This window comes from Felis catus, chromosome C1, assembly GCF_018350175.1.
Source record: "Felis catus isolate Fca126 chromosome C1, F.catus_Fca126_mat1.0, whole genome shotgun sequence".
Classification (NCBI taxonomy): domain Eukaryota; kingdom Metazoa; phylum Chordata; class Mammalia; order Carnivora; family Felidae; genus Felis; species Felis catus.
The window spans coordinates 92,485,122-92,500,775 of NC_058375.1; the positions used below are offsets into that span (position 1 = coordinate 92,485,122).

The 15,654-nt window shown below is 37.8% G+C and overlaps 1 protein-coding gene across 6 annotated transcripts in view; it reads left to right on the forward strand.

Moving 5' to 3' along the window:
* The window catches only part of FAM102B (family with sequence similarity 102 member B), a 94,880-nt gene that overhangs the window by 32,041 nt on the left and 47,185 nt on the right, over positions 1 to 15,654 (forward strand). The window lies entirely within an intron of this gene.

A 15,654-nucleotide genomic window follows, 5' to 3' on the forward strand; every position in this document is an offset into this window, starting at 1 on the left:
TAACTGAAATCTTCTTTCTACCCCCCACCCTCATTTCTCTACTTTATTACTACGGTCTCTACTTCCTATGGTTTTCTGCCTTTCACCCTCACCTTTGCACTGAAACCACACTCTCCAGTGTTATCAGTGACTTCATTGTTGCTTCTTTTTCATCATACTGTTACCTGAACTGTCTGCCACATTGGATATTCTTGAGCAGTTCCTTATTAAAAATCTTTCTCTTGGTTTCAGTGACATGATTTCCTTTGCTTCTCCATTTACCCTATGGTTTCCTTTACCTGCCCCCTTCTACTCCTATACCTTATGTATCTGTGTTCCCTAGAGTTCCAGCCTCCGTTCTCTTCCTTTCCTACTCTACCCACTCTCCTTCAATGACTTTATCCATTCCCATGATTTCAATGACCATTCACATGCTGACGACTTAACATTTGTGTTTTCAGCTCTCTCCTCTTTTTGGAGTTCTAGGTCTCTATATCTACCCACCTACTGAACATTTCCAAATGAGGGACTCTCAGGCTCCTCAACCTCAAAATGTCCAAACTGGATCATCATTTCCCTCACTGTCTAACACTACCATCAGAATGAATGAATGAATGAATGAATGAACGTACTACTTAAATCCTTAATAATAACAACTTCTAATATTTATTATTGAGATCCACTATAAGCCAGGCATTGTTCAAACACTGTGTGTAATAATTCACATTCACTGAGTTTCCAAAAATTCCCTTGAGGTGTGGGAATTGTTACCACCCCTGTTTCATGGAGGAGAAGATGGAAAATGCAGAGAGGTTAAGGAAAATGCAGAGAGGTTAATGTCCAGTGTGACACCTGGCAAGTAGCAGAGGCAGGATTTGAACCTAAGCAGACTGGCTCTGGATACAAGCTCTTAACCTCCTGGCAATAACGTTGTCTGGAAAAACAGCTTGCATTCCTCATAGCAGTTTTTTTTTTTTTATCACTGCTTCTAAAAAGTTAAAAATACTTCGAATTATCAGGACATGGCATAATTTTAAATATAAGTGTAGAGTATACATATGCACGTTATTCTTAGAATATTAAGTAGTGCAATTTGCTGGTACAGTAACAAAGTCACAAGGATCCATAATGTTCACTTTATTTTATGTTAATTTTTAAAAGAATTTTTAGATTTTTTTGACTATTGAAGCATAAACAATGTCCATAGCAACATTTATCTTCTTTTAAGTCCTTGTGTATTTCACAATCAGCAACTTTATCATTTATCTTGGAAATACTTGACTCTCCACAGTTTCAACACAAATCCTATTCTCTTTCTTTGTTTCTTGAAAGTGGGTAAGCAACCATATAAAACTCATAGGAAGTTAATGACTCACATAACGGAAAACATTACTAATGTGACTTTTGTCTCAGTTGCCAAGTAGTCTGAGTTTGTTTCCATGGTAACCCATCAGTATAACAAACTGTCACGAACTAGCTTTGCCACTTATTTTTTGTTTGTATAGTTTGGACAGCTTTCTGGCAGCTGTGTGTATGTGCATGTATATTCGTATGTGTATATACACACTGAAGATTATCACAAAAAAATTCTGAATAATTTTCTTGGGCACACAATTTTTTTTTAATTTAGAGAAATTGTTTAATACTCCAGGGCTATTACTCTGATGTTATAAAATCAAAAAAGATTAAGTTGTCATATCTATTTCTGCTTGAATTCCTATTACGAAAGGGCAAAGACAGCTATTTTTTAAGCTTACAAATTTTTAAAATTAATTTAAAATATTGGTTCATTTGAAATATATGTAATCATGGGAGCATCTGCCAGAAACAAGGCAGAGAAAAAAGGAAAGGAAAGGACCATGTCCTGGGAGATGAGGACTGAATGGAATGATGGAGAAAGCCAACTCTGCCAGTTCTTGCCCACTCCTCCCCTGGGTGGCAGTCCTCTAGGACACCCAGTGGTTCCCTGAGGTATACAGGGAACTAGGGCAAACCACGCCATACATGACACCGAGCTTTCACCTGAAGGCTGAGTTGGGGAAGGATTCCTAGAGCAGGTAATGACTGCGTGAGTAAGAATTAAACTGGTAAATGTCAGAGTTGAAAGGGAGAGTGGATGGCATACAAAGGAAAGGAAACATGAACAAGGCATACAAATGAGAAATAGTGTGAAGCAAATGGGGAACAATAAGTAGTAGGAGACAGAAAGGGTCAAGAGACTAAAGATAAGCAAGGACCTCCTCATGGCCATGTTAAGGAGATTGGAGCTGATCCTCTAAGATACGGCAAAGCGGTGAAGGATTTTAAACAGGAATGACATTATCAAATTTGTGTTTTAGAAGGAGCTCTCTCGTAGCAATGAGGAAGGTAGATTTGAGTAAGGACCATGTAGGAGGCTGTTGCCATATTTCAAGAAAGAGCTGTTGAGGGACTGAATTAGGGTAATTGTGCTAGATTCAGGAAAGGGGTTGGTTTAAGAATAACTGTGAAGTAATTGTGTGTTTATTTGTGACTGATTCATGACATTTACTCATTTAGTCAATATTTATCGAGCGTTTACTGTGGTTGGCAGTGTATTGTCAAGAGTATAGTTAGGCTGGGCTCTTATTTTCTGTCTTCAGCTTTCTGGATTTCTCCTCCAATAAGGATTCTTTATTGTGTGACATTATGAGTTAATTAATGATCAGGCACACTTTTCATAGCCCTCATTCGTGCAAACCTGATCTCTTAGCTCACTAAACTTTCTTACTTTCACATAAGAACCTATTCCAGAGTCCTAACATATATATCAGTCTACTACTTGGGAGACAGTATTCACATGTCTGGATAGTGCCTTAATTCCCAGCAAGTGAATTGTGGATCTGAGCTTGTTTGTGGCTTCATTGGGTAGGGCTACACGGGTAATGAAAAATATGTACAACATGTGTAAAAATATAAAAGCATTTCATCCATAATTTTAATTTTTATCTTTATTGAAGTGTAATTGACAAATTAATTACATATGCTTAAGAGGTACAACTTGATGTTTTGATTTATGTATACATTATAAAATGACCACCACAAACAAGCTAATTAGCATATCCATCACCTCACATAATTGCCTGTTTTTTTCTGGTGAGAACATTTAAGATGTACTCGTTTAGCAAATTTGAAGTATGCAATACAGCATTGTTAACTGTGGTCACCATGCTGTACATTAGACCTCCAGAACTTATTCATCTTGCCTAACTGAATTTTGTACGCTTTGACCAACATCGTCCCCATTTCCCCACTTTCCAACTCCTGGATACCACCATCCAATTCTGAGTTCCTATGACTTCCACTATTTTAGATTCTATATATAAGTGAGGTCAGGTAGTATTTGTCTATGTCTGACATATTTCATTTAGCAGCATGTCCTCTACCCTCCCCTGTGTGACTACATTTACTTCTTTTTTACGGCTGAATATTTGTGCATGGGTGTGTAGGGGTGTCTCTGTGTGTGTGTGTGATATTTTCTTTATTCATACCTTAACAGACACTTAGGTTGTTTCCATGCCTAAGCTATTGTGAACAGTGTTGCAATGAACATGGAAACACAGATATCTCAAGATGCCAATTTCATTTCCTTTGGATATATATACCCAGAAGTGGGATTGCTGGATCTGATGGTAATTCTATATTTAATTTTTAAGGAAACTCCATACCATTTTTCATAATTGCTATACCAACTTATATTCCCATCAACCATGTAGGAGGAGTCTTTTTTCTCCACATTCTCACCAACACTTATTTTTTGTCTTTTAGATAATAGCCACTCTAACAGACATGAGGTGATATCTAATTGTGGTTTTGATTTGCATTTCCCTGATGATTAGTGATTACAAGCACCTTCTCATATATCATATCTTCACTTAAGAAATGTCTATTCAGGGGGCGCCTGGGTGGCTGAGTTGGTTAAGCATCTGGCTTCGGCTCAGGTCGTGATCTCGCAGTTCATGAGTTCAAGCCCCGCATCAGGCTCTGTGCTGACAGCTTGGAGCCTGGTGCCTGCTGCAGATTCTGTGTCTCCCTCTCTCTTTGTCCCTCCCCCTCACCCCCCCAATCCCTGTCAAAAATAAATAAACATTAAAAAAAAAACCTTAAGGCTCCTAGCCTGCTTTAGATTCTATGTCTCCCGTTCTCTCTGCCCTTCCCCAGCTCATACTCTTGTCTCTCTCTCTCAAAAATAAATAAACATTAAAAAAAAAAGAAATGTCTGTTCACATCTTTTGCTCATTTATTAATTGTGTTGTATGGGTGTGTGTTTATTTTTGCCACTGAGTTGGAGTTTCTGATATATTTTAGATATTAACCTCTTATCAGATACATGGTTGGAAAATATTTTCTCCATTCCATAAGTTTCCTTTTCATTCTATTGCTATTTCCTTTGCTCTGCAGAAACTTTTTAGCTTGATGCAATCACACTTGTCTATTTTTGCTTTTGTTGCCTGTGCTTTTGGTGTCATACCCCAAAACTCATTGCCCAGACCAATGTCAAAATGCTTTTTCTCGGGGTGCCTGGGTGGCACAGTTCATGGGTTCAAGCCCCATGTTGGGCTGTGTGCACTGACAGCTCCCAGCCTGCTTCAGATTCTGTCTCCCTCTCTCTCTGCCCCTTCCCCACTCGCTCTCCCCCTCTCTCTCTCTCAAAAGTAAATAAACATTAAAAAAAAATGGGGGGCACCTGGGTGGTTCAGTCAGTTTTGAGCATCCAACTTTGGCTCAGGTCATGATCTCATGGTTCGTGGGTTCGAGCCCAGCCTCAGTTTCTGTGCTGACAGCTCCGAGCCTGGAGCCTGCTTCAGATTCTGTCTCTTTCTCTCTGTGCCCCTACCCCTCTTGTACGCTCTCTCTCTCTCTCTCTCTCAAAAATAAATAAATATTTTTGAGGCACCTGGGTGACTCAGTCGGTTAAACGGCCAACTTTGGCTCAGGTCATGATCTTATACAGTTCGTGAGTTCGAGCCCCACATCGAGCTCTGTGCTGACAGCTTGGAGCCTGCTTAGGATTCTGTGTGTGTGTCTCTCTCTCTGCCCTTCCCCCACTCGTGCTCTGTCTCTGTCTGTCTCTCTCAAAAATAAATAAACATTAAAAAAAAATTTTTAAATAAATATTTTAAAAAAATTTTTTAATTAAAAAAAGGAAAAAGGCTTGGGGTGCTTAGGTGGCTCAGTTGGCCATCTGACTTCGGCTCAGGTCATGATCTCGTGCTCCATGGGTTCAAGCCCTGCATCTGGCTCTGTGCTGACAGCTTGGAGCCTGGAGCCTGCTTCAGATTCTGTATCTCCCTCTTTCTTCCCCTCCCCCATGGGTGTGTGTGTGTGCGTGCGCTCTGTCTCTGTCAAAAATAAACAAACATTAAAAAAAAGTTCTAAGGCTTTTTCTCTGCTTTTTATTCTAATAGTTTTACTATTTCGTGTCTTATGTTAAAGACCTAAGAATCCATTTTCAGTTGATTTTTGTATACGGTGTGAGATAACGTTCCAATTTCATTCTTCTAATGTGAATAACCAGTTTTCCCAATATTACTGGCCTTTTTGTGTTTCCTTGACACCCTTGTCAAAGATCAGTTGAGTGTTAGTGGGTGGATTTATTCCTGGGATGTCTATTTTGTTCCACTGGTCTATATTTCTAGTTTTGTTTTGTTTTATTTTCATAATACCATACTGTTGATTGCTGTGGCTTTATAATACATTTTGAAATCAGGAAGTTTGATACCTCCAGCCTTGTTCTTCTTCAAGATTGCTTTGGCTATTTGGGGGTCTTTTATGGTTACATAGGAATTTTAGGGTTGTTTTTTTCTACTTCAGTAAAGAATCCCATTGAGATTCTTGAATAGGATACGTTGAATCTGTAAATCACTTTGGGTAGAATGGACCTTTTAACAATATTAATTCTTCTCATCTAGGAACACAGGATGTCTATTTATTTGTGTCTTCATTAATTTTCTTCATCAGTGTTTTATAATTTTCAGTGTACAAGTCTTTTACCACTTTGGTTAAGTTTATTTCTGGATATTTTATTCTTTTGTTGCTATTGTAAATAGGATTATTTCCTTAATTTCCTTTTCAGGTAGTTTGCTGTTTGTGTATAGAAACACCACAGATTTTTTTTTCTTATTTAGATTTTGTATCCTGCAAATTTACTAAATCTGTTTATTTCTTCTAACAGTTTTTTTCTTGAGTCTTTAGGGTATTCTCTATACATGATCATGTCATCTGCAAATAGAGCTGATGTTACTTCTTTCTTTCGGATTTGGATGCCTTTTATTTCTTTTCTTCACTAGTTGCTCTGGCTAGGATTTCCAGTACTACATTGAATAGAAGTGGTGAGAGAGGGCATCCTTGTATCCTACTAGATCTGAGAGTAAGAGCTTTCAGTTTTTCCTCATTGATTACGATGTTAGCTGTGGGCTTTTCATATATGGTCTTTTTTTTTTCTTAATGTTTATTTTTGAGAGAGAGAAAGAGTGGGAGACAGAGCCTGAGTGGGGGAGGGCAGAGAGAGAGGAAGACACAGATCTGAAGCAGGGTCCAGGCTCTGAGCTTGGGGCTCAAACCCTCGAATCATGAGATCATGACCTGAGCCAAAGTCAGACACTTAAATGACTGAACCTCCCAGGCATCCCTTTATATGGTCTTTATTGAGGTAAGTTCCTACTCTACTAATTTTGTTGAAAGTCTTTATCATGAGTAGATGTTGAATTTTGTGATGGTTTCTCTGCGTCTACTCAGATGATCATGTGGTTTTTCATCTTTCACTCTTTTACTGTTGTTTATCACAGTGATTTGCATAGATTGATCCTTGTAATGTGTTGTTAATTCAGTTTGCTAGTATTTTATTGGGAATTTTTGCATCTGTATTCATCAGGGATATTGGCCTTTAGCTTTCTCTTTTTGTGGTGTCTTTGGCTTTGGTATCAGAGTGATGCTGGCTTTAAAATGAATTTCAAAGTGATCTCTCTTCTATTTTTTTGGAAGAGTTTAAGAAGGATTGTATTAATTCTCCTTTGAAAGTTTGGTAGAATTCACCCAAGAAGCTGTCTGGTCCTGGTCTTTTTGTTGTTGTGTTCAAAAGTTTTTGATTCATGATTCAATCTCCTTATTTTTTATTGGTCTGTTCAAGTTTTCTGTTTCTTCTTGATTCAGGTTTAGTAAATTGTGTGCTTTTAGGACTTTATTGATTTCTAGGTTACCCAGCTTGTTAGCATATAATTGTTCATTATAGTCCCTTGTTTCTTTTTATTTCTGAAATATCTGTTGTAATGTCTCCTTTTTCGTTTCTGATTTTATTTGACTTTTCTTTTTTTTTTTTTCTTAGTCTAGCTATGGGTTCTTTGATTTTGTTTACTTTTTTCAAAAAGTCACCTCTTTTGTTGATTTTTTTTCTGTTCTTTATTTGATTTATGTTTGATTTATGTTATATTTATCTTTATTATTTTCTCCTTTCTACTAACTTTGGGCTTAGCTTGTTCTTTTTCTAGTTTGGAGGTGTAAAGTTAGGTTGTTTAAGATCTTTCTTTCTTAAAGTATTTATTGCTATAAACCTCCCTATTAGTACTGCATGGATTGCTACAATCCATAAGTTATGGTATGTTGTGTTTTAGTTTACATTTGTCTTGAGATTGTTTTTAAATTCTCTTTCAATTTCCTCTTTGACTCAGGGTCATTGTTTAGTTTTCATGTATGAATTAATTTTCCCACCTTTTTTTTCTTTTAGTTTATTTATTTAAATTCAAGTTGGTTAACATATAGTGTAGTATTGGTTTCACAAGTAGAACCCAGTGATTCATCATTTACATATAACACCCAGTGCTCATCCCAACAAGTGCCCTCCTTAATGCCCGTCACCCATTTAGCCCATTCCCCCACCCACCTTCTCTCCAGCAACCCTCAGTTTGTTCTCTGTATTTAAGAATATTTTATGGTTTGGGGCGCCTGGGTGGCTCAGTTGGTTAAGTGTCTGACTTCATCTCAGGTCATGATCTCACGGTTCATGAGTTCAAGCCCCACATCAGGCTCTGTGCTAACAACTCAGAGCCTGGAACCTGCCTCACATTCTGTGTCTCCCTCTCTCTCTCTGCCTCTCCCCCGCTCATGTGTTGTGTGTGTGTCTCAAAAGTAAATAAACATTAAAAAAAAAATTTTAAGAATCTTTTATGGTTTCCCTCCCTCTCTGTTTTTATTTTTCCTTCCCTTCCCCATGTGTTCATCTGTTTTGTTTTGTTTTTGTTTGTTTGTTTGTTAATTTTGAGAGAGAGAGTGTGATTAGGGGAGGGGCAGAGAGAGAGAGAGAATCCCAAGCAAGCCCCACACCCAGCACAGAACCCAGTGTGGGGCTTGATTCCATGATTGTGAGATCATGACCTGAGCAGAAATCAAGAGTTGGACGCTTAACTGACTGAGCCACCCAAGTGTCCTTCATCTGTTTTGTTTGTTAAATTCCACATATGAGTGAAATATGTCTTTCTCTGACTGACTTATTTTACTTAGCATAACACACTCTAGTTTCACACATGTTGTTATACATGGCAAAATTTCATTCTTTTTGATCACCACGTAGTATTCCATTGTGTATATATATACCACATCTTGTTTATCAATTCATCTGTCAATGGACATTTGGGCTCTTTCCGTAATTTGGCTATTGTTGCTAGCACTGCTATAAACATTGGGGTGCATGTGTCCCTTTGAGTCATCATTTTTGCATCCTTTGAATAAATACCTAGTATTGCAATTGCTGGGTAGTAGGGTAATTCTATTTTTAATCTTTTGAAGAACCTCCATACTATTTTCCAGAGTGACTGCGCAAGTGTGCATTCACACCAACAGTGCAAAAGCGTTCCCCTTTCTCATCCTTGCCAACATCTGTTGTCTCCTGAATTTTAATTTTAGCCATTCTGACAGGTGTGAGGTAGTATCTCACTGTGGTTTTGATTTGTATTTCTCTGATGATGAGTGATGTTGAGCATCTTTTCATGTGTGTGTTAGCCATCTGCATGTTTTCTTTGGAAAAGTGTCTATGTTTAATTTTCATGTATTAATGAATTTTCCCATCTTATTGTTACTGATTTCTAGTTTCATTCCTTATGGTTGGAAAATATTTTTTTTAATGGTTATTTATTTTTGAGAGACAGAGTGCAAATGAGGGAGGGGCACAGAGAGAGGGAGACACAGAATCCGAAGCAGGCTCCAGGCTCTGAGCTGTCAGCACAGAGCTCGATGTGGGGCTCAAACGCACAGACTGCAAGATCATGTCCTGAGCTGAAGTTGGATGCTTAACTGACTGAGCCACCTAGGCGCCCCTGGAAAAGATATTTGTAATGATTTAGATCTTCTTAAAATTTGGTTACTTATTTTGTGACCTAACATGTAATCCGCTCTAAAGAATGTTCCATGTACACTTGAGGAAAAAAAATATATTCTTCTGCTGATGGGTAAAAAGTTCTGTATATGTCTTTAAGGTCCATTTGGTCTATGGTGTTGTTCAGTTCTGCTGTTTCCTTACTGATTTTCTGTCTGGATGATCTATTTATTATAGGTCCCTGTATAGAGTGGAGTATTGAAATCTCCTACTATTATTATATTGTTATCTATTTTTCCCTTCAGATCTGTCAATATTTACTATATTGAGGTGCTTTGATGTTGGGTGCATTTACATTTATAATTGTTATATCTTCCTGCTGAATTGACTCTGTTATCATTAAATAATGACCTTGTCTTTGTTTTTGACTTAAAGTCTATTTTATCTGATATAAATATAGCCACCTCTGCTGTCTTTTGGCTACCATTTGCATAGGATATCTTTCTCTACCTTTTCACTTTCAGTCCATGTGTGTACTTAAATCTAAAGTGAGTCTCTTATAGCCAGCATACAGTTGGGTCTTGTTTGGGGTTTGTTTTTGTATTACCTATGCAGCCATTCTGTACCTTTTGGGGAGTTTAGTTCACTTACATTTAAAGTAATTACTAATAAGTAAAGACTTAATATGGCCATTTTGTTCATTGTTTTCTGTTTTTATGGTTCTCTTCTCTCTTGCTGTCTTCCTATATGACTTGCTGATTTTTTGGTAGTGATATACTTTGATTCTTTATCTTTTTTGTATTTGCTGTAGATTTTTTTCTTTGTGGTTACCATGAGGCTTGCATAAAACTTCTCATAACAGTCTGTTCTTTAAGTTCAATTGCCTACCAAAACTTGACACTTCTATGTCCCCCCAACAGATTTTGTTATTGATGTCAGAATTTACTTTTTTTTACTGTATGTATCTATTAACAAATTTTTGTGGTTGTAGTTATTCTTAATATTTTTCATCATTTAACTTTTATACTCGTATTAAAAGTGACTTATGCACCATTATTACAATATTATATTATTCTGAATTTGTTGATATTTACCTTTACCAGTGAGATTTATACTTCCATATAGTTTCTTGTTGTTGTTTAGTGTCATTTCATTTCAATTTGAAAAACTGTTTTGCACTTGTTGTAAGGCAAGTCTAATGGTACAAACTTACTCAGTTTTATATAAGAAGGTCTTTATTTCTCTTTCATTTTTAAAGGACAGTTTTTCCAGGTATAGTATTCTTGGTCGGCAGTTTTGTATTTCAGTCCTTTGACTATATCATCTCACTCTTTCCTGACCTGCAAAGTTTCTGCTGAGAAATCCTCCTTAGTTTTATGGGGGTTCCCTTGTATATGACAAGTTGCTTTTTTCTTGCTGCCTCCAAAATTCTCTCTGTCTTTAACTTTTGATAATTTAACTGTCATGTGTCTTGCTGTAGAACTCTTCATGTTCAACCTATTTGAGGTCTTTTAGGCTTCATGAATCTGGATATTTATTTACCCAGATTTAGGGAATTTTCAGCCATTATTTATTTTTTAAAATTCTTTTTAATGTTTATGTTTGAGAGAGAGAGAGAGAGAGACAGAGTGTGAGTGGAGGAGGGGCAGAGAGAGAGGGAGACACAGAATCCAAAGCAGGCTCCAGGCTCTGAGCTGTCAGCACAGAGCCCGACGCAGGTCTTGAACTCACAGACTGTGAGAGCATGACCTGAGCTGAAGTCGGATGCCCAACCGACTGAGCCACCCAGGCGCCCTCATTATTTCTTTAAATAAGTTTTCTGCCCCTTTGTCTCTCTCTTCTCCTTCTAGAACTCCCGTAATGCTTATGTTGGTTCTTTTGATGCTTTCCTGTAAGTCTCAGAGGTTCTCTTCACTTTCTTGTTCTTTTCTTTTTGTTCCTCCAAATAGGTAATTTCAACGGACCTGTTTTCAAGCTCACTGATTCTTTCTTTTGCTTGATCAAATATACTATTGAAGCTCACTGTTGAATTTTTCAGTTCAGACCTTACATGCTTCAGCTCCAGACTTTTTCTTTTTTATAGTTTCTCTTCATTGAACTTCTCCTTTTGTTCATGTATTACTTTCCTGATTTTTTTTTCATTGTCTGTCAGTGTTGTCTTGCAGCTCATTGAACTGCTTTAAGATGATTATTTTGAATTCTTTGTCAAGCAGTCTGTGGGTCTCCATTTCTTCAGATTTGGTTACTGGAGCTTTATTAATTAGTTTCCTTTGGAGAAATGAAACCAATTATATTAGTTTCCATTGTTTTTGAGAGGATATAGTCTGGGTACCTCATTTTCCACTGTCTCACTCTACAGAATAATTTTATTTTTTTAAGAGTTTTTGTTTTTTAAGTTTACTTTGAGAGAGACAAACAGTGCAAGTGCAGGAGGGGCAGGGAGAGAGGGAAAGACAAAAATCTCAAGCAGGCTCTGTGCTGCCAATGCAGAGCCCAGTGTGGGGCTCAAACCCACAAAGCCACAAGATCATGACCTGAGCCAAAAGCAAGAGTCAGATGCTTAACCGACTGAGCCACCCAGGTGCCCCCAGAGTAATTTTAAATGAGGGGCAAGGGTGTCTGGGTGGCTCAGTCAGTTAAGTGTCTAGCTCTTGATCTCTGATTACAGTTAATGGAATCAAGCCCACCTCAAGCTCTGTGTTGATAGCTGGATCCTGCTTGGGATTCTCTCTCCCTCCCTCTCTCTCTGCCCCTCCCCTACTTGTTCTCTCTAAATAAATAAGTAAACATTAAATGAAGAGAACAGGACTCTGGGATTCCTGAGCACCTACCACAATGTGTGACATTTGAACTCTGCAGATTCTGTTATTTGGACATGATTGGTCGTAGGCTTTATTAGTTAGGATTTAGTTAGCCGTATATAACAAAGTTCAAAGTAACCACTTTAAATAATAAAACTTAAGAACTATAAAGGGAGACCATCCAGGGTAATGATTATTTGGACCCATTTTCCTTTGTCTCTGTGTACCACTGTCACATGGCTTTTCCTTCAGGTAGCCTTGTGGCCCAATATGGCTATTGACATTCTTACCATCATCATGACATTTTCCAGGCAGAGGAAGGAAAGAGGCGTAAAAAGACACAAAGCAATTACCTTTCCTGTGCCTTTACAGAAGTCATATCAGATAACCTTCAATTATATCTTATTGGCTTGTAATAAGCACATCTCTAGCTGTAAGAGAAATGGGAAGGTGCAGTCTTTTAAATGGACACATTGCCATTCTAAATAAAATCAAGTTTCTGTTTTTAAGGAAGAGACTGCATATTGAATAAGCAACTGGCAGTCCCTGTCACATATGCACCTGGGCAAACCATTTTACTAGTTTAACTAGTCATACTGTTGGACAACCATCCTGTTGGACAAAGGTCAAAGGCCTAAAGCTTTACCTAGAGACTAGAAGTACTAGGTGGAAATTGCCAGTGAGTAGGTAGATATATGAATCCAAGGACTAAAGACAAAGACTTTAGGTTTGTATGTTCTTAGTATACACATAGTAATTAAGGCCATAAGAATGAAAAGAAAAGAAAGCTAAGAATGTAGAACCTTAGTGAACATCAATATTTTAAGGAGGCAGAAGTAGAAAGTGAAAAGAAATAATCACAGAAATAGAAAGGGACTAGAGTATTTCAAGAATGTATAAGAGGAGTCAACTACTATGCTAAAAACAAGAGCCAATTAGATTTAGCAACTAGCTGCTGACTAGTAAGCGGTTTCAGTAGAGTTCTGGAGGATAGAGGCCTTCTTAAGGGAGATTGAAAAGTAACTGAGAAATGACGAAATGGAAAATGTCTACACTATAGGCAGTTCTTCAAATTCTAGTTCCAACCCTTTTTAGCTGAGTGACCTTGGACAATCATTTAATTACCCCTTATCCTCATTCTTTTATCTGTAAAATGGACCTTATGGTACCTTCCTCATAAGTTGTTTTGAGGATTAAATGACTTAATACATGTGAGGTATTTGCAACAATGCCTGGTGTGTAACAAGCACTCATAAATGTTGTCATTGTTGTCATCATCGTCATTAGTATCATCTTCAAGGAGCTTGGATCTGAAGGGAAAGAGTGGTAGTAAGTAGGTGGGAACAGAGGGTTATGGAGGTGTATTTTTTCCTTTAAGATTCAATGTCATATATTTTATGAAAACATATTCACCATCTCTGTTCTACACCATAACTTCAGTTATCTGCCCAAATTTATGATGCTCTGCTGTTTTTTAATCTCTCCCCAGACCCACAAGACTTCATGTGGCCTTCCTCTAATCTCTAGATAAACTAGATCTGTATTTCTTGTAAATATTCCCTTCCTGCTTGTTTGTTTTTTAAGACAAACACAGAGTTCACTTGACTTCTTTTATTTATTATTTATTTATTTATTTTGAGAGAGTGAGCAAATGTGTGTAGGAGGGGCAGAAAGAGAGGGAGAGAGACTCTCTCTCAAGCAGACTCCATACTGCCAGCACAGAGTCCAATGTGGGGATCAAACTCACAAACTGTGAGATCATGACCTGAGCCAACACCAAGAGTCAGACACTTAACTGACTGAGCCACCCAGGTGCCCTGACTTCCTTTATTTTTATTACTCAGGCTAAAACTGCCCATTTGTGTAACTGATAGCATATACTATTTGGTATGTAAAGTCTGCTGCCTTATAAGGTGTTTTAAACTAGATAAAAATCTAAAGATGTGTTTCTGTAATTAGTATTGTTGAGGAATTATTATTACTTCATAAACAAATGAAAAGTAGAACATAAACAAAGTTTTAGAGTTTTGCAGTTAGTATTAATGGACTTTTTGTACATATGACATAATTTCTAGAATAACTGTCTGAATAACACCTTAAGATACCTTCAGTTTTGGTTTTTTTAAGCAGTTAGGGGAAAAATAGCTTGCAGTGTTACATACTCTTGTTCTCATTTTCAGATTTTCCAGTACTTGACACTGTGGGTTTTTTTAAGTTTGTTTATTTTGAGAGAGAGAGTGCGCTTGTGCACAAGTGGGGGAGGGACAGAGAGAGAGGCAGAGAGAGATGGAGAGAGAGAATCCCAAGCAGGCTCCGTACTGTCAATGTGAAGCCTGATGTGGGGCTCCAACTCATGAACTGTGAGATCATGGCCAGAGACAAAATCAAGAGTCAGACACTTAAACAACTGAACCACCCAGGCACTCGATTGACAGTGTTTCTTAATTTGTTGATTTGGTTTTTATTTTAACAAAGTTATAAATGCATATAGTTTAGAGTCTAACTTCTGTGGACATACTGTGGAAAACTGCAATCCCTAATCATTTACCCATTTCCCACATGGTCTGACAGGGAAAGAGCCAGTGGAATAAACATGCCACCTTCTCTCTCCTACCCTCTATCCTGGTGTTTGTCCCTTCACTACATTCAGTGACAGAGTGCAAGTGAGCCTGGTTGATGTAGTCCCTAAAGACCAGGCTCCTGGGCCACAGAGAAGAGTAGAGTGGATATGGAATGACAAATAGAATATTAAGCACAATAGTTTTGATTTCCATGAGTACTTTTTAGCTCTCTATATACCCTGCTTTATAGCATCCTATTCTTTTATAGTAGATGCAGTTTCTGTCTCTCTGAGACTCTTTTTTCTTCCAGCATAGATTTGGTTGCCTTTTTGCTATTCATTTTGGTCTCAGTTTGTTCATATTAAGAGACTTTCCTCAAGTGGTTGCTCATATTTAACTATGAGGCAGCAAAAGTTGCTCAGCAGCTTTGTACATGTGGAGAGTGTTCATTGACTCAGGTATTTACTGTAGATTGAGCAGGCAGAGCAATTTTGTCACCGTCAACATACATCTCATTAGAGCTTTTCTTTGGGGCTGGTTGTAATTCCCCAGAGATTGTTCTTCCTATATCTTGTTAAAGAATATATTCTGAGGAGCCAGGTTAGGGGACAAAGGTTGGAAGTCTCAGCATTCAGTAAGTTATCTTTCATCTTGTGTACCCCCCCCACCAACCCCCCACTCAATATGATCATGTTGTGGTGCCATTTTTAATACCTGCCCTCAAGTCAGGTAGTACAGAGATCTCCCTGTTTTACCTCATCAGGAAAATAAATCTGTCTTCTGTAGGAGTCAGGAAGATCTGAGGGTCTCTTTCTAAAACACCTTTCAGTCAGTTCTTCTGCCATTTGTCTCTCCTTCATTCTACTTCATCACAAGCCTAAAATACCTGCTCTTGGCTTCACTAGTAACTAGCTTAATGTTCAGCTTTCTTGGATTTGCTAAATCACTATCACTTCCTCATCCCTGGTCGTTTATTTTTGTCTCCTTT